The following is a 21133-nucleotide window of genomic DNA, read 5'->3' as shown; positions in this document are numbered from 1 at the left end:
CATAAAGCCCGATTAAATTCACCAACACAGGGCTTGCTAGGCTCAAAGCCCGAATATCACTATTATAAAGCTGTCTCATAACAATTCATATATCGAAAATTCCAGATATTCCATATAGTTCATACGGACCTTCAAATGTTATAACTCAGTCGAATTAAACTCAAATACATTATTTTCATGCTTAATCATATTCGGCTAACTTTACTATAAATCTATGAATTCCAAATCAGCTTATTAAATTAAGTTATATTCAAAATTAACAATGTTTAATTGCTTAAAGACTTGTCTCAGATATCAACGAACGATGTAAATTGACTATTCGACTATTTTTGTTTTTCTCCGATCCAAGTCCGATTTCTTTTATTCTTGATCTTAATTTGAACTTCAAGTTGCTAAACTTAAAACACAACCAAAACTTTCTTTTTTTTTCTTTTAGTTTCGGCTGAATATGATGAGCATGCATGTAACACCCCTCACCCGAGACCGTCGCCGGATCGAGCACGAGGCCTTACCTGACTTAGCTTACTAATTCGGGGCATAAAAATTTGCTTTTAAAATTAATTTAGTTTCATTCATTCAATATGTCCTTAAAAAGGATCCTCGAAACCCTAAAACATGAAATTGAAATGGTTCGGGAACAAACCGGAATCAATAAAAATTTTCCGATCACTTAAACAGATCAAAACAATTTATTTCATCTTTCATAAATAAACTGTCTGTAACAACCCTTACCCGTATCTGTCGCCGGAACAGGGTACAAGGTATTAACAAATCATAGTACATACTATTAAATAAAACCGAGACAAAAATATGGCGTGCAATTAGATCATGAATCATTATAACATATGCCTTTAACAATACTAGCCAATTCCAAGGGCTTCGTACAAAATAATCGATCAGATACTATAGTTAATATTTTAAACCTAGACAATTATGACACCTAACAAAATAACTAAGTCTACTATACATGCCATAATTCAAAATGTTCAGTTCAAATACCCAAAAGTATTGATAGTGTAGGCAGATCTTCAACGATCCTTGACTCCTGTGCAAGCTGGACGACACTATAAGACAAAAGAGAGAAAAGAAAGTAAGCTTATAGCTTAGTAAACAAGTATATAAATAATGAATAAAGAATTTAATAAGTTTACACAATAACTCAAGTGTATCTACTTTTAAATTTTACTATTTACTCCACTTTGGTCAAGCTGTCTCTCCTGCGTCATATTCACTAAATAAATCATAAATTGAGTTAAAAAACTCAAAATTTAAATCTGTAAAATTTTCCTAAAACTACACTCATATTAATTCTTACTAAAATTTTTCTAGAATTTTTGGTCCAGTCAATTAGTACAGTTTATTAGTTGAAGTTTCCCCTGTTATACAGCTTGACTGATCTGACCTCTATTCACTACAAATTGAATTTCTCCCAGTACACAATTCAAATAGCCTTGAAATATATTTCGTTTAAAACTAGACTCAATAAGGAATCTATACGTATAAACTATATTTCTTAATTTGTTTTGTACAATTTTTACTGATTTTTCAAATTTAGAACAGGGGATCACATAGTCATTCTGAGCGAGTCACACACAAATATAAATATCTCAAAATATAGAGTTCCTTTACTTGCTCTATTTCTTTTACATGGGAATAGACTCATTAAGATTTAATTTCATATCTCATACAGACTCTAATTAAATTCCTACTATTTTTGATGATTTTTCAAATTCACGTCACTATGACTGTCCAAAATAGTATTATTTCTAATTCACTCTTTCACACTTTCTTTGTATTAACCTCATTTTAACATGCATATCACAATTCATTTTCACCACATTTCATACATCACAAGTATAGGTCCATGATTACAATGTCACCTTAAAACCATCCCGTTGAACAATTCGGATCAATCCTCGATACTTGATGGTTTCAGCACACAGCCCCACCATCATATTTCATATAATTCGGCTCTCTTGTACACATGGTGAACACTTAGTACCACCCATGTGACCTAGCCAATTTATCTCGTAGCTCTCTTGTCTACATGGTGTCCTTCACTTGGAATCACACATGCGACCTAGCTACATTTATCTCTCCCGTAGCTCTCTTGTCTACATGGGATACATCCCGTATCACACATGTGACCTAGCTACTACATAGTATCTCATAGCTCTCTTGTACACATGATGTGCACTCAGCACCATACATGTGACCTAGCTACGCTTCATCTATGTTATTCAATCTTTCCGAATGTTCAACCGGGATTTTTCTCTCTATTACTTATTTCAATTCTTCCAATAGTCTATTTATGCTTCAAAATCAGCTAAAATATATGTAATAGGCTGAAATATAAAAATGTAAATGAAGTTAATGTATTATTTACATACAAACTTACCTCGGTGCAAAATATGGAAATTTTGCAATTTAGTCCAAAACCTTTTCCTTCCCCCGTTCGAGGTCGATTCCACGCCTTTCTTGATCTATAACAAGACATTTATCTCATTTAATACTCATACTATTTATTTCAATCCAAAAATCACATTATGGAAAAATTACATTTTTGCCCCTTAACTTTTACAAAATTACAATTTTCCCCTAGGCTCAGAAATTTAATTTCAGCTCTTATTCTTATGTTTTATGACATGCTGGTCATTTTTCTCTTCTATGACAACATCAAATTCTCACTCTAACATGCACTTATGAGCATTAGGTACTTTTACTAATTATATCGTTTTGCTCGTTTTCGCTAAAAATCGCTTAGAAAAGATCGTTCTCCTAACCTCAAACATTCATATTCTACCATCAAACATAAAAATACATGCATATCATTCATGGGTAAATTTTTAAACATAAACCCTAACTCAAAATAATGGTAGAAATAGGTAAACCGAGCTACGAGGATTTCAAAAATGTAAAGAACATCAAAAACGGGGCTTGAATGCACTTACTGTTGAGCTTGAATTCTTGAAAGAAAGCCTAGCTATGGAGAACATGCAAGTTTTGGCCAAGCTAAATGAAGATGAACACATTTTTGTGTTATTTTTCCCATTTTATTTCATTTATTATGCAAATGACCAAAATGCCCTTACTACTAAACTTTCTAAAAATTCCATCCATGTCCAAATTTTTGTCCATATAAAGTATAATGGTCTAATTTCCATTTAAGGACCTCTACTTAAAACCCCCATTGCAATCAAGTACTTTATGAACTAGAACACACACATTTTTCACCTATTTCAATTTAGTCTTAAACATCAAATTAAACACCCAATTGATAAAATTTCGCAACGAAATTTTCACACGATTATGCAATCATAATATAAACACTAAAACTTAATCAAAATAATTTTAATTTTTTAATTTTTTTTTCAACCTCGGATTCGTGGTTTCGAAACCAATGTTCCGTTTTGGCCCTAAATCGGGCTGTTACACTATCCATTTGTGTCATAGTCACTACATAAATCATAACTCAAGTTACAAAACTCAAAATCCAAATCCGTAAATTTTCTATAAAACTAGACTCATATATCTTCTTACTAAATTTTTATTAGAAGTTTTGGTCCAGCCAATTAGTACAGTTTATTAGTTAAAGTTTCCCCTATTTCAGTGTTCGGCTACTCTGACCTCTGTTCAGTATGTATTAATTTTCTCCCTGTAAAGAATTCAAATAACCATGCCGTTTATTTCATTTAAAAGTAGACTCAATAAAGAATCATATAAAGTATAACTCCTAATTATTTTTGTACAATTTTTAGTGAAATTCTAAAGTCAAAACAGGGGATTCAGAAATCACTCTGACCCTGTCTCACCAAAATTTAAATATCTTTTAAAATACAACTCCTTTATTTACTCTGTTTCTTTCATATGAATATAGATAGATTTAATTCTATATCTCACTCACTATCTAAATCCATTTCTATAATTTTTAGTGATTTTCCAAATTCCCGTCATTACTACTGTCCAATACTGTTTTAAAGCTAATTTCACCTTTTTCATGATTTCCATGGAATAACTAGCATTTAGGCATACATAACACCAAACATGTCCTTGATTAGTCATTCCAAAAGCTAATCATTATCAAGCATTTACATACCATTCATCAGCCATATCATAAGATCATACACACAAAATGGCTACGATGCTATACATGCCATACTCAAAATGAAACGTCTAGCTATACCAAAATAATCCTTGTGATAGTGTGCCCGGACCTTCGACGTACTTTACGATCCCCGAGTTAGCTTGACAAAACTATAAAAAGAAGGAAAATAAAAGGGGTAAGCATTAAGCTTAGTAAGTTTGCATGCAAATAAATAACAACATTCATAAGAATTATCTTACTACTTGGCATGATACTACTTAATGCAACTTCATTAATTGTCATAGACATATTTTAAACTTCTTCACTTACTCACTTACTTAAATACTTACTTACTTAATCAAATTTATTAATTCATTTTACTTACCTTTTTCCTTATCAAGCATACATGAACATTATATACTTACCTTTGCTCTTCTAGCATGAACTTGTCTTACCTTTTTAGTATAACTCGTCTTACCTTACCTTACCTTGATATTCTCTTTAAATTTTCCCATTGAACCACTTGGAATGCTAAGGATACACGGGTACCTTACCATTTCCATGACTTGTCATGGTCTTACGTGGTATCCTTTTGAAACTTACCATTTCCATGTCTCGACATGGTCTTACATGGTATCCTTGCCTTATGAACTCACCAATGCCATGCCTTGGCATGGTCTTACATGGGACCTTTGCCTTATAGTAACTTATCAATGTCATGTCTTGACATGGTCTTACATGATTTCCTTGCCTTAGAAACCTTACCAATTTCCATGCCTTGGCATGGTCTTACATGGTATCCTTAAACCCTAATGTCATGACATTTGTATCCTACACATTCCTAAGGTTCAACCGGGACTTTCTGAAATTACTTCTCCGTCAATTCATGCTTGAGTCTTCTTTGAATAATTTCATAAAATAAATATACACATGCTGGAAATTAACAACATTAACATAAAATAATAGAATATTGCATTTATTTACCGCAAACTTACCTCGAAACAAAAGACGATCAACTATATTGATTTAGTCCACTATCTTTTTCTTTCTTCGGTCTAACTCTGGATTTCGTTCTTCTTGATCTATACTATAAAAATTTTAGCTTATTTAATACTCACATTTATTAAAACATTCCTTGACTCAAACTTTGGCAAAATTACATTTTTGCCCCTAAACTTTTACATATTTACACTTTTTCCCCAAGGCTCGAAAATTAAACTTCATCCTATTTTCTTATGTTTTATGACATGCTGATCATTTTTCTCTTCTATGGCAACATCAAATTCTCACACTAACATGTACTTATGAACATTAGGTATTTTTACCAATTATGTCGTTTTACTCGTTTTCACGTAAAATCGCTTAGCAAAAGTTGTTTAACACAATTTAATGCTTCAGATTATACCATAAAACATCAAAATAAACACATTTCACCTATGGGTATTTTTCCAAATATAAACCCTAGGTTAAATTATTGCTAGAATAAGCTTAATCAAGTTACCGGGACTCCAAAAACGTAAAGAACATTAAAAACGGGGCTAAAATGGACTTACAATCGAGCTTGGAAGCTTGAAAAAACCTAGCTATGTCTTCCTCATGTGAAATTCGGCCAAGGGGTTGAAGATGGACAAAAATTGGCTTTTAACTTTGTTTTTAATTCATTTTAATAACTAAATGACCAAAATGCCCTTAATTAAAAACTATGGTGTTTTATCTTCCTTTAGGTATTTTTGTCCAAACTAGTATAATCGTCTAATTACTATCCAAGGACCTCCACTTTAAAAACCCATTACTCACAAGTACTTAGTACCTTTGTGAACTAGAACACACATTTTACAACTTTTGCAATTTAGTCCTAAATATCAAATTGGACCCTCTATCGATAAAATTTATAAATGAAATTTTCACACAATCATGCAATCATGCCATAGACCTTAAAATGATAATAAAATAAAATTTTCTACATCATATTTGTGGTATCGCAACCACTATTCCGTTTAGGCCCTATTTCGGGATGTTACAATGCATATATTTTAATGCTTTGTTTTATTTATTATATGTTATTATACATTTTACCTAATTAACCTTTATAATAAAATATGAAACAATTATAAATCATAGTCATTACCGTCCATAACTAATCCTTATGGTCAATTTACAACATAAAACCCCCATGTTAAAAGAACAACAACTATTCGGCCCTTTCACAATTAACCACCAAATTTTCATTTTACGCGATTAAGTCCTTTTATTAAATCGGGCACCTAAATTAAATCACGAAAATTTCACACATACTAATTCACACATAATAAACACAGAAAATAATATTTAAATATTTTTATGACTCGAATTTGTGGTCTCGAAACCACCGTTTCGACTAGGGTCTAAATCAGGTTGTTACAACTTTCCCCCCTTAGGGATTTTCGTCCCCAAAAATCTTACCAGTGAATAGGTTTGGATAGCGTTTTCTCATTGCATCTTTTGGCTCCCAAGTTTCTTCCTTAACACCGTGCTTATGCCACAGTACTTTAACCAACGAAATTTTCTTATTTTGCAACTCTTTAATCTCACGAGCCAGAATACGAATCGGTGCTTCCTCGTACGTCATATCGGGCTTAATTTCAACTTCGGTTGGACTAATCACATGTAAAGGATCAGATCGATATCTACAAAGCATTGAAACATGAAATACATTGTGAATCTTTTCTAATTTAGGTAGCAACAATAGTCTATAAGCAACCGGCCCGATACGCTCTATAACCTCATACGGCCCAATAAATCTCGAACTCAATTTGCCTTTACAACCAAATCGGAGTATTTTCTTCCACAGTGAGACTTTTAAAAACAATCTATCCCCGATCTAAAACTCTATATCTTTACGTTTCAAGTCTGCATATGATTTCTGACGAACTGATGTTGCTTTCAGACTTTCACGGATCACTTTCACTTTCTATTTCGGTTTCTCTAATCAAATCGACCCCGTGTATCTTATTTTCACTGAGCTCAGTCCAATACAATGGTGTATGACATTTACAATCATATAAAGCCTCGTAAGGTGCCATTTTAATACTCGATTGAAAACTCTTATTATACACAAATTCAATCAGAGCTAGATATCGTTCCCACGTACCTTCAAACTCAAGAATGCAAAATCTCAACATATCCTCAAGTATCAGAATGATTTTTTCAGACTGACCATCTTTTTGCGGATGGAAAGCAGTGCTGAAATGTAATTTCATACCTAGTGCATCTTGCAATTTCTTCCAAAACCGTGATGTAAACCTCGGATCTCTATTTGAAACAATAGATATAAGCACACCATGTAACCTCATGATCTGAGAAATATACAATTCAGCCAGCTTATCAAGTGAGTAATCTATACAAACCGGAACAAAATGAGTAGATTTAGTCAATCTATCTACAATAACCCAGATTGCATCTTTCTTGCTCTGTGTCATCGCTAAACCAATACAAAATCCATCGTGACTCTGTCCCATTTCCATTCAGGTATCATGATCGGCTGAAGCAATCCAGAAGATACCTGATGCTCGGCTTTTTTTTGCTGATAAACTAAACATTTCGATACAAAGTCAGAAATGTCTCATTTCATACCTTGCCATCAATAGTGTTGTTTCAGAACATTATACATCTTCTTACTACCCTGGTGAACAGATGGTCGACTGTTATGAGCTTCATTCAAAATCATCTGAATCAACTCTATATTTCTCAAAATGCATATTCGGTTTCTAAACCATAAACATCCCTCAGCATCTACTTGAAATTCTAAATCAACATTCGAATCACATTGAGCCCGCTTTACTATCAAATCATTATCAACCTTCTAAGCTTCACAAATCTGCTGAATAAATAATGGTCTTGCTTTTAACTCGACTATTATCACACCATCATCTCACATAACCATATGTGCATTCATTGCACGCAAAGCAAACAGGGATTTTCGACTTAGAGCATCAGCAACAACATTAGCCTTTCCCAAATGATAATCAATCACTAGCTCGAAATATTTTAGCAACTCTAACCATCGATGATATCTCAAATTCAGATTCTTTTGAGTCATCAAGTACTTCAGACTTTTATGATAGGATGACATTTTTCACCGAATAGATAGTGGCGCCATATTTTCAATGCAAATACAATAGCTGTCAACTCTAAATCGTGCGTCGGATAGTTCTTTTCATGTGGCTTTAACTGTCTCAAGACATAAGCTATAACTCTGCCTTCTTGTATTAAAAGACAGCCAAAACCATTTAAAGATGCATCACTATAAATAACAAATTCTTCACCCAATTCTGGCTGAACTAGCACTAGAGCTTCGGTCAAAAGGGATTTCAACTGATTAAAACTTTTCTGACCACTCAAACTTAACATCTTTTTGCAGAAGCCTGGTCATTGGGGTTGCAATCATTGAGAACTCTTTCACAAATCTTCTATAGTAACCAGCAAGTCCCAGAAAACTTCAGACTTAAGAAACATTTCTTGGAGGTTTGTAGTCAAGTATTGTTGAAATCTTACAAGGATCAACCCGAATACCTGATGCTGAAACAACATGTCCCAGAAAATTAACTTCATGTAACCAAAACTCACATTTACTAAACTTCACATGCAGCTGTTTTTCTAGCAAAGTCTGTAACACAAGTCTCAAATACTCGGCATGTTCGGTTTCATCATGGGAGTAGATCAATATATCATTAATGAACACAACCACAAACCGAACCAAATACTATCTGAAGATCCAATTCATCAAATCCATAAAAATAGTAGGTGCATTAGTAAGTCCAAAAGGCATAACTAGAAATTCATAATGTCCGTACCTCATTCGGAAGGTAGTTTTCTGCACATTGGAGTCTTTAACTCGTAACTGATAATAGTCAGACCTTAAATCTATCTTCAAAAACACTTTAGCCCTTTTCAACTGATCAAACAAGTAATCAATCTGTGGCAATGGATACTTATTCTTTATAGTCACCTTATTGAGCTGTCTATAATCGATGCACAGTCTCATAGTTCCGTCTTTCTTTTTCACAAATAAAACCGGTTCACCCCAATGAGAAAACTCGATCGCGCGAAACCTCTATCTGTCAACTATTGCGACTGAGCTTTCAATTCTTTTAATTCAGTAGGTGCCATCCGATACGGAGCTATTAAAACCAAAGTCATCCCCGGTTCTACCTCAATACCAAACTCTACCTCTCGGACAGATGGTAAACCCAGCAATTCTTTAGGAAACACGTCCGGATACACGCACACAACTGGCACAGATTCAATCTTCTCTTCAGTCACTTTACTATCAAGCACATAAGCAAAGTAAGCTTCACAACCTTTTCTCACATGCTTCTTAGCTAACACCGAAGATATTACTGCTGGTAAACCACTCAGATCATTAGATTCAATCTGAATAATCTCGTTGTTCTGACATCTCAAATCAATGGTCTTTCTTTTGCAATTAACAACGGCATCGTGCAAAGTCAGCCAATCCATACCCAAAATTATATCGAACTCATCGAAAGGTAACAACATCAAATTGGCCGAAAAACATGAATCTCGAATCATCAACGAGCAATTTTTACATACTTTATCAACCAGTACACACTAGCCCAGGGGGTTCGATACTCGAATCACAAGCTTAGTAGACTCAACAGGCAAAGTCTTACTGGATACTAATGTTTCACACACATAAGAATGAGTCGAACCAGGATCACTTAATGAAATAACACTAGTATCATAAAGAGTGAAAGTGCCAGTAATAACATATGGGGAAGAAGCGTCCTCGCAAGCGCGTATAGCATATGCTCTGGCAGGTGCACGAGCCTCAGATCGAACTGTTATATCTTTCATCCCTCTCTGACTGCCACCAACATTACCCGAATACCTGGGTGGTCTGCCTCGCACTGACATATTACTCGATCTTATGTTCTAAACAGTATTTTGCTCGGCCAACATTGGGCAATCTCGAATAAAATGATCCATCGATTTAAATTTAAAATAAGACCGGTCATGTAATCTGCAACCTCCAAAATTCCATTTACCACAATGCTTGCACTCGACTCTGCTCTGTCGAACATTGCCAACACATCTATCGAAGTGGCTCGTGAACTCACAGGGGGTCAATCTTGATCTCGTCTGTATCCTTAGATCAACTAGAATCATCTCTAAACTTCTTTGATGTTGAGTGAAAAGTCTTACCTGATGATCTTTTACGGGAATCTTTGGCTTCAAAATCAGCTTTTCTTTTCTCTTTCTCGAGCTCTTCGGGTTTGCAAGCTCGTTCAATAAGTACTACGAACTATAACATCCCAAAATAGGGCCTACTCAAAACAGTGGTTTCTAGACCACGAATCCGAGGCTAAGAAAATTATTTTATTTATATTTTTGGAGTACTAGCATGATTATATAGATACATGAAAATTTTGATGAATTAATTTTAGCGATTTTAAGTCCAATTGCGATAAAGGACTAAATCGCATAAAGTGCAAAAGTGCCAAATTGAATGCTAAAGATATTAAATTTCCATGAAACCAAAATTGGGGGTCTAAAAAGGGAAAATAGACCCTTAAACATTAGCTTGGCCAGCCATGAGACAAAGAAAAATGAAATGGTCAAAGGATTAGGTATGTGATGTCATAAAATGTGTTTTAAATAATTGCCTAGGGTCTAGCCTTCAATTTATTTTATTTTTCACTCTTCTTCTTGACTGAAAATTAGCCATTTTCAAGGGTTTTAAGCTTAAAAATTTCATCAACTTGGAGCCCTCTCAAGTAAGTGATTTTCTTGAAAATTTTTGTACTTTTGAAGTCCCCATTGCATGAACTTTCTTTTGAGGGGACTATGTTACAAAATGGTAAATGTTCTAGGAAGTTGCCATGAAAGGGTTCATGAGGGTTGCTAAGTTTTGGTGGAAGAACATGAGTCTTAGTTGTTAGATGAACAACTTTTATGAAAGGTGTTAGCATGAAAACACCTAATTGAACCATTTTGCAAAGTTTGTGAAATTGGTAAAAAATGAATGATATAGATGAAATTGTAAGATGCCATAAGCATAAATATTATTAGGCTAGGCTTGAACGATTAGAAAATGCGATGAAAATTGAATTACGAGTCTGAGGGAAAAATCGTAATTTTAGCAAGGTTTAGGGGTAAATTGGTCATTTTGCCCTAGGATGAGATAGGGATTAAAAAGGAATTAAATGATGTATTGATATAGTTATTTTGCTGATATAGACCCCGATAAACCAAATCCAAAAGTTGACCGAGGGAAACAAAAGGTTTCGGAGTGATAAAAGCTAAAATCCGAAACAATCACCAAGTAAGTTCGAATAACTCATAGTAGACTCTAATGTACTTAAAATGTATATTCTTGATTGTATAAATGTGGTAAATGCCTATTGCATGATAATTTATGAGATTTAATAAAGTAAGTAAAATGCATATAAGAATGTCCCGGTTGAATGAATAGGGTTACTCAATGGAACATCTCAAAAATGAATTGACGGTAAAAAGGATCTAGCCTAGACGGGTGATCCTAAAGTGATCTAGCCTCCTGAATAATATGTGTGCCTTAAGGATTTAGCCTAGACGGGTAATCTGAAGTAGGGTCTGAATTTAGCTTGGACTGGTAATTCAGATTCGAGCTCATTAGAGTATATGTTGTTGTAAGGGGATTTAGTCGGGACTGGTAATCCTAACATTTACTCTATAAGTTTGTATGAGGGCAAATTTATCCTGATTTGGCAATTTTGTCGTAAGATGCGAGGTTCGCGAGAGTGTGTACTCGAAACGATCATTTATATGAGTTGATGGGAAATGAGATATCCATCGGAAAACTGAGAAATTCAATGGGACTAACATAAGATGTAAATTGGGAATAATGATATGATGAGCTTATCTAGATATACTATTATCTTGTCATGCTATGAGACTAACTTAGTGGGTGAGTGCATGTGATAGGAAATCTATTCTATACTTTTTTGGATGGAGTGTTTATTATGGTCACATGCTAAATAATCGGTAAGTTTACTTTCCCGTTATCCGGACTTACTAAGCATGTTAATGCTTACCCTCTTTTTGTTTTCCTCTGTTAAGCATTGATCACACTATCGACCTGATCCTATTTTGGGTATTTGTGAAACCTTTTATTTTGTTATAATGGTATGTGTAGGGCTAGACTAGAATGTTTGATTTAATGAGAAATTGGTTATGTATTTTGGCTAAGTCAAAAGCCTTTCATTTTGTATCAAGCCTAGAATAGTGGTTGTTATTCATTTTGGTAAATACTTATAATGTTCTTTCTGTGGATGAATTGGCGACCATTATGGTGAAATTAGTATATTGAAATGATCTTGCGTAGGTTGTGTAAAATGGGTGACAAAATGGCTTGGAAATGGCCTCTTTTGTCCACACTGGCAAGACACACGGGCGTGTCCCATGGGTGTGTGTTATGGTCGTGCGTCCCCTGCACTTAAAATTTAAGTCATTGTTGTACACGGGTAGGCCACACGGGCGTATGCTATGGCCATGTATTAAAGTCAGTATTGTACACGAGCAGGCCATAAGGGCGTGCGCCATGGCCGTGTTTTAAAGCCATTGTTACACATGGGCTAAGGGCACGAGCGTGTCCCAAGCCACACGGGCGTGCGTGACCACATGGTCCATACCTACACGGGCGTGTGTAGCCTTAAAGCATGAAATTTCCAAGTTTTTCTTGAGCCCTCGGTTTGACCCCGAACCACCTTAAATGAAATGTTTTGGGCCTCTTAAGCCCAATTAAGGAATAGGTTGCTTATAGAACGAAAAGTTTTAAATTGATCAAAATTTTATGGCCCGATTTCTTAAGATTGGTTGAGTTTAAGTTTGGTAGCACCTCAAACCCTGTTCTAGCGCTGGATACGAGTGAGGGGTGTTATATTTTTTAGTATCAGAGCTATGATTTAGTCGGTTCTCGGACTAACATAGCATGTACTGACTCTAGTTATACATGCCATTATACAAGTGATGATAGTGTGACATCTTCTAACCTTTTTGATCTTATTCGAATATAAAAAATGTCTTCTGATCACACTTGAGATGATTCCAAGGGAGCTAAGAGCTATGCTCCAACTTTCGTACAGAGGGATAACTCTAGTAGTAGCATGAGGCCCATGTCTAGGGGCCGGGAAGAGGCGAAAGCTGCCTTCTTCGAAATGATGAACGAGTGGTTCGAGGAATATATGAGAAATCATCCTGAGATACCCCGACCTCCTCCACCAGCTACCCAACCTGAAGGAGCACCACAGGTTGTGGAACTTGTGAGATTGGGAAAGGCTCCGGTAGACAAACTCAGGAAATATGAAACTGAAGAGTTCAGAGCCACCCTAGATGATGACCAAGAACGTGCGAAATTTTGGCTTGAAAACACTATGAGAGTGCTCAATGATTTTTTGTGTCCTCCAGAAGAAAGCTTGAAATGTGCGGTATCTCTTCTGAAGGATACTGCTTGTAATTGGTGGAAAACCATATCTTCGGTGGCACAGAGAGAGACCATTACATGAGAATTTTTCCAAGTCGAGTTTAAAAAGAAGATCATCAGTCAAAGGTTTTTAGATCAGAAACGAAAAGAGTTCCTAGAACTCAAGCAAGGGGATAGACTATGTCTGAATACGAAAGAGAATTTGTGAGGCTAAGCCAGTATGCGAATGAATGGGTCCTAACAGAAGTTGAAATGTGCAAACGTTTCAAGGAGGGTTTGAATGAAGAAATTAAGTTGTTGATTGGAATTCTTGAGATACGAGAATTCACTGCCTTAACTATCGGGCCAAGAAGGCCGATGGGCTTAAAAATGAAAGGAAGCAAGCTAAGAGACGGGCTCGAGTATCAAGTAAGAAGACCACTTCATCAGTGGGATACTCGGGCAGTGCAAAGAGTTCTAAGCACTATAACCTAAAGTCTTCTTCTTCTTCGGCCACAAGTGTGGGAAGTGTTGATGATCAAAGGCTGAAGTGCATGAGTTGCAACAAATTCCACTTCGAGGAGTGCCGAATGAAGAATGGGGCATGTTATAGATGTGGTTCTCTCGACCACTTCCTTAGAGATTGCCTGGAAAGATCGAATAGAGAAGTTAAGCCAGCTCCGAAATCAATTGCTCCTAATTCTTGGACTAGACCTCTTAGACCTCCCGGAAGTGCTAGTGATAGTTGAACAGTTGTCAGAAACTCCCCTACAAAATCAGAGGTTCGAGCTCCAGCAAAAACCTATGCGATTCGTGCTCGAGAGGAGGCCTCTGCTCCTAATCTCATAACGGGTATATTTTTTCTTTATAATACTCGTGTTATTGCTTTGATCGATCTGGGGTCGACCCATTCATATATCTGTATGAAATTGGCGTCTTCACTAAATTTGTAATTAGAGTGTCGAACCCTCTAGGCAAGTTTGTTCTGGTAGATAAAGTTTGTAAGAATTGTCCCTTGACGATTCAAGGCCATTGTTTTCCGGCCAACCTTATGCTCTTGCCTTTTGATGAGTTCGACGTGATTCTTGGCATGGACTAGTTGACCATCCATAATGTGGTTGTAAATTGTGGTAGCAAGTATGTTGAATTGACGTGTCCTAATGGTAAGACTCTCCGGGTTGACTCAAGTGAGTCTGACTCATCACTGGTTATGATTTCCTCGATGGCGGCCCAAAGGTATTTGAGGAAAGGGTATGAAGCCTACTTGGCCATTGGTTTGAATACCAAAGAATCTGAATTAAGGATGAAGTCAGTACCGGTGGTACGAGAATATCCAAATGTGTTTCCCGAAGAGTTACCTAGGTTACCTCCTATTAGAGAGGTAGAGTTTGGTATTGAGCTAGCACCTGGAACAGTGCCTATTTCTATTGCACCTTATAGAATGGCACCGAATGAATTGAAAGAGTTAAAAGTACAGTTGCAAGAATTTACTGATAAAGGATTTGCAAGGTCAAGTTTTTCGCCTTGGGGTGCTCCTGTTTTGTTTGTTAGAAAGAATGATGGATCGATGAGGTTATGCATAGATTATAGACAACTCAACAAAGTGACCATTAAGAACAAGTACCCATTGCCAAGGATTGATGATTTGTTCGATCAGTTGAAAGGGGCCACTATGTTTTCCAAAATAGACTTGAGGTCCAGCTACTACTAGTTGCGAGTTAAAGACTTGGATGTGCCCAAGACTGCCTTTAGGACAAGATATGGTCATTATGAATTCTTGGTCATGTCGTTTGGTCTAACGAATGCCCCAGCTGTACTCATGGATTTAATGAATAGGGTGTTTCAGCCGTACTTGGACAAGTTTGCTGTAGTGTTTATTGACGATATCCTAATTTATTCCAAGAATGAGTCAGACCATACGGAACATTTAAGGGCTGTATTATAGACTCTACGGGATAAGCAACTTTATGCTAAGTTCAGCAAGAGTGAGTTCTGGCTCAGTGAAGTAGGGTTTTTGGGTCACATTGTTTCGGGTGATGGTATCCGAGTTGATCCAAACAAGATCTCTACTATCATCGATTGGGAAACCATCAAAGAATGTAATCGAGGTTAGAAGCTTTTTGGGCTTAGCCAATTATTATGGCGCTTTGTAAAAGGATTTTCCATGATTGCATCTCCATTGACGAGATTGCTACAAAAGGATGTTAAGTTTGAATGGTCTGAGGAATGTCAGTAGAGTTTTGAAAAATTAAAGATGTTATTGATCGAGGCTCCAGTTTTGGTATTACCCGGTTAGGAAAAGAGTTTGTGGTCTATAGTGATGCGTCACTGAATAGGCTGGGTTGTATACTTATGGAAGAGGGCAAAGTGATCACCTATGCTTCGAGGCAACTAAAACCACACAAGAAGAACTACCCGACACACAATTTAGAGCTTGCAGTAATCGTCTTGGCCTTGAAAATTTGGAGGCACTATTGTATGGTGAGACGTGCCGTATATTCACCGACCACAAGAGTTTAAAGTATCTAATGACTCAGAAAGAATTGAACCTGAGGCAAAGGAGATGGTTAGAACTGATTAAAGATTATGAACTGATCATTGATTACCATCCGAGAAAGGCAAATATAGTCGCCGACAACTTGAGCAGGAAGTCGCTGTTTGCCTTGAGAGCCTTGAACACTCAGTTAACTATATCTAATGATGGTTTGATCCTAGTAGATTTGAGGGCCAGACCGACTTTTCTACATGAAATCTGTGAAGCTCAGAAAGGTGACGAGAAATTGCAAGCCAAGAGAACTCAGTGTGATTCAGAAGTGGACTCAGATTTTCGTATTAGTACCAACGGTTGTATAATGTTCAAAGACAGAATTTGTGTACCCAAGAACGATGAGCCAATTCAGAAGATTCTGAGGGAGGCACATGGTGGTTGTTTGTCCATCCACTCGGGTAGTGTAAAAATGTACAACAACCTTAAGAGAATGTATTGGTGGTCGGATATGAAAAGAGACATCTCAGATTTTGTATCGAAATGTTTGATATGTCAATAGGTCAAGGCTAAACACCAAGTACCTTCGGGTCTATTACAGCCTGTGTTAGTTCCCGAATGGAAATTGGACATGATTACCATAGACTTTGTGACCAAATTACCGTTGACCCCAAAGAAGAAAAATGCTATTTGGGTTATAGTTGATAGGCTAACGAAGCCGGCACACTTCATTCCAGTATGAACCAATTACTCTCTTGACAAGTTGGCTGACTTGTACATATCTGAGATCGTAAGGCTACATGGAGTACTGTTGTCGATCATTTCGGATAAAGACCCAAGATTTACTTCAAGATTTTGGAAGAAGCTACAGGAAGCTTTGGGTACCAAATTAAACTTTAGTACGGCATTCCATCCTCAGACGGATGGTCACTCTGAACGAATGATTCAAACTCTTGAGGACATGTTACGATGTTGTGTACTTGAATTTCAAGGCAGTTGGGAAAAATATTTATCATTGGTGGAACTCACCTACAACAATAGCTTTCAAACAAGTTTAAAGATGGCTTCGTATGAAGCATTGTATGGCCGGAAGTGCCAAACTCCATTTTATTGGATGGAACTCAAGGAAAACTAGATTTACGAGGTGGATTTAATCAAGGAAACAGAAGAAAAAGTTAAAGTGATCCGTGCCTGCTTGAAAGCGGCATCGGACAGACAAAAATCGTATGCCGATTTGAAAAGAAAAGAAATTGAATTTCAAGTTGGGGATAAAGTATTCTTGAAGGTATGTCCATGGAAAAAGGTATTGAGATTTGACCGGAAAGGCAAATTGAGTCCACAGTTTAATGGATCTTATGAGATCACTGAAAGAGTTGGACCATTAGCCTACCGTTTAGCATTGCCACCTAAATTGGAAAAGATCCATAATGTATTTCATGTCTCCATGTTGCATAGATATTGATCAGACCGCTCTCACGTGATTTCACCGACGGAAGTTGAGATTAGACTGGATATGACCTATGGTGAGGAACCGGTCAAGATTTTGGCTTGGGAAGTTAAACAGTTGAGGAACAAGGACATAGCTTTGGTGAAAGTGTTATGGTATAGGCATGGAGTGGAAGAAGCCACTTGAGAGCCTGAAGAAGTCAAACAATACCCAAATTTGTTTTCTGGTAAGACTTTCGAGGACGAAAGTCCCTAAAGGGGGGAGAATTGTAATATCCCAAAATAAGGCCTAGTCAAAACAGTGGTTTCAAGACCATGAATCTGAGGCTAAGAAAATTATTTTATTTATATTTTTGGAGTACTAGCATGATTATATAGATACGTGAAAATTTTGATGAATTAATTTTAATGATTTTAAGTCCAATTGCGATAAAGGACTAAATCGCATACAGTGCAAAAGTCCCAAATTGATCGCTAAAGGTATTAAATTGCCATGAAACTGAAATTGAGGGTCTAAAAAGGGCAAATAGACCGTTAAACATTAGCTTGGACGGCCATGAGACAAAGAAAAATGAAATGGTCAAAGGATTAGGTATGTGATGTCATAAAATGTGTTTTAAATAATGCCCTAAGGTCTAGCCTTCAATTTATTTTATTTTTCACTCTTCTTCTTGACCTAAAATCAGCCATTGTCAAGGGTTTTAAGCTTAAAAATTTCAGCAACTTGGAGCCCTCTCAAGTAAGTGATTTTCTTGAAAATTTTTGTACTTTTGGAGTCCTCATTGCATGAACTTTCTTTTGAGGGGACTATGTTACAAAATGGTAAATGTTCTAGGATGTTGCCATGAAAGGGTTCATGAGGGTTGCTGAGTTATCCGAACTTACTAAGCATGTTAATGCTTACCCTCTTTTTATTTTCCTCTGTTGAGCATTAATCACACTATCGACCTGATCCTATTTTGGGTATTTATGAAACCTTTTATTTTGTTATAATAGCATGTGTAGGGCTAGACTAAAATGTTTGATTTAATGAGAAATTGGTTATGTATTTTGGCTAAGTCAAAAGCCTTTCATTTTGTATCAAGCCTAGAATAGTGGTTGTTATTCATTTTGGTAAATACTTTTAATGTTCTTTCTATGGATGAATTGGCGACCATTGTGATGAAATTAGTATATTGAAATGATCTTGTGTAGGTTGTGTAAAATGGGTGACAAAATAACTTGGAAATCGTCTCCTTTGTCCATACGAGCAAGACACATGAGCATGTGTCTAGGCCGTGTGTGACATACGGCTCACTCCCATGGGTGTGTGTTATGGTCGTACGTCCCCTGCACTTAAAATTTTAAGTCATTGTTGTACATGGGTAGGCCACATGGGCGTGCGCCATGGTCGTGTTTTAAAGTCAATGTTGCACACAGGCTAAGGGCATGGGCGTGTCCCAAGCCACACGGGCATGCGTGACCACATGGTCCATACCCACACGGGCGTATGGAGCCTTAAAGCATGAATTTTCCAAGTTTTTCTTGAGCCCTCGGTTTGACCCCGAACCACCTTGAATGTATGTTTTGGGCCTCTTAAGCCCAATTAAGGGACAGGTTGCTTATAGAATGAAAAGTTTTAAATTGATCAAAATTTTATGGCCCGATTTCTTAAGATTGGTTGAGTTTAAGTTTGGTAGCACCTCAAACCCTGTTTCAGCACTGGATACGGGTGAGGGGTGTTACACGAACTCTTTGATTTCAAGTATACCAACCAGCAATTTAATGTCTTCGTTCAAACTGTCTTCGAATCTTTTACACATGATAGCTTCAGTTGAAACACAGTCACGAGCATATCAACTGAGTCTCACAAATTTTACCTCATATTCTGTCACAGTCATACGACCCTGTTTTAATTCGAGAAATTCTATGCGCTTCTGATCAATGAATCTCTGGCTAATATATTTCTTACGGAACTCAGTCTGAAAGAATTCCCAAGTCACTCGCTCTTTCAGAACCACTAATACTAATGTATTCCACCAGTGATATGCGATGTCTCATAGCAAGGATATGGCACATTTTAAGCACTCATCCGGGGTACAAGATAACTCATCAAACACACGGATAGTATTATCAAGCCAAAATTCAGCTTGCTCAACCTTATCATTATCAGTAGCTCTGAATTCTTCAGCCACGTGTTTTCTAATTTTATTAGCAGGAGGCTTGTCAAATCTCATCGGATCAATCATCAAAGGTACCACAGGTATCGGAGATGAATTATTCAGGGGTGGAGGTTGTTGTGTAGCCGGGTTAGTTCGAATATATCGAGTAAACCAATCATTTATCATTTGATAAAAGGCTTGTTTAGCCTCCCCCTCATGGCTACTCGAGATCGGTCGAGATTCAACTGGCACTGTCTCTTGTGTGGGAGCAGGTGCTACACTCTCGACATCATCAGCTACAGCTCTGTCGGGATCCATTTACTATACAAAAACACATTTTCAAATGTTAGAAGTCATCACACTATCGCAACAAATATTATGGCATGTATAGCTAGACTCACAAATGCTACGTTAGTCCTAGAATCGACTGAATTGTAGCTCTGATACCAATAAAATGTAACACCCCTAACCCATATCCGTCGCCGGACTAGGGTCACGAGGCATTACTGAACATAAGTATAGTTCTGAACATTCTCATGCTAACGCAGGTCATATTCATATATACATGTAGAGCATATAACTAATTAAATATTAAACATACATTGTAAAACATACTGTATATACGAATCACAGGTTCATCACTTTATTGATAAGCGAATACCAATAAATAAAAATCAAACATATATTTCTTAATTCTATATGTGCGCATATTTAACAATTAGATAGTATCACAAGGCATTTTATTCCTTAGCATATATGGCATTATCAACTTCACAAATGATCACAAATATTTCATTAAACATTTAAGTCATACCAATTCCACCATTCAATCTTAAACTAGAAGTTTACCAATTACATACCCGAAAACAGATATATATATACTTGTTACTTATTAAATATGCAATTTACTAACAAAACATACCTAATACCAACTCAATATTTATCTTCTTTCAATGTACCTATTTTACCAACCACATAAGCATAATATATGCATATATATTTCCATTACAAACCGAATCATAATGACAAGCATCATTCGATTACTCACACATACACATGTACATATATATACAATCAGCATCTTGGTCCTCTGTTAAGTCAAATTACTAGACCTTTACAAAACATAACATATCATAATAAACCCTTACCACATTCGAACTTAAATATATATATCATCTAATGCTCATTCACATATTAACACCTATATCAAACATAGCAACCAATTTCATATATATATACTTTATCTATACCCAACCAAAAACCGAACCATCAAACCATACATATGAAAATTTATATACACCATGACCGACTCATTAACCACAATCAAGTTCACCAACCATTATCAAGCCATTTCCAAAATGTATAACACCAATCACATATACCATTCATTCATAGCATATAACATTATAACCAAAACGGATTAAACCATGACCAAACATAACCAAATTCAAACTTAAAAGTTAAGCTATATTCGTATGGCTTAAATTATACATATCCAAGATCAGATAAAATACATATTAGCCTATACATGCCAT

Source organism: Gossypium hirsutum, chromosome A01 (genome assembly GCF_007990345.1).
Source record: "Gossypium hirsutum isolate 1008001.06 chromosome A01, Gossypium_hirsutum_v2.1, whole genome shotgun sequence".
Taxonomy (NCBI): Eukaryota; Viridiplantae; Streptophyta; class Magnoliopsida; order Malvales; family Malvaceae; genus Gossypium; species Gossypium hirsutum.
This window is presented reverse-complemented; position numbering follows the sequence as displayed.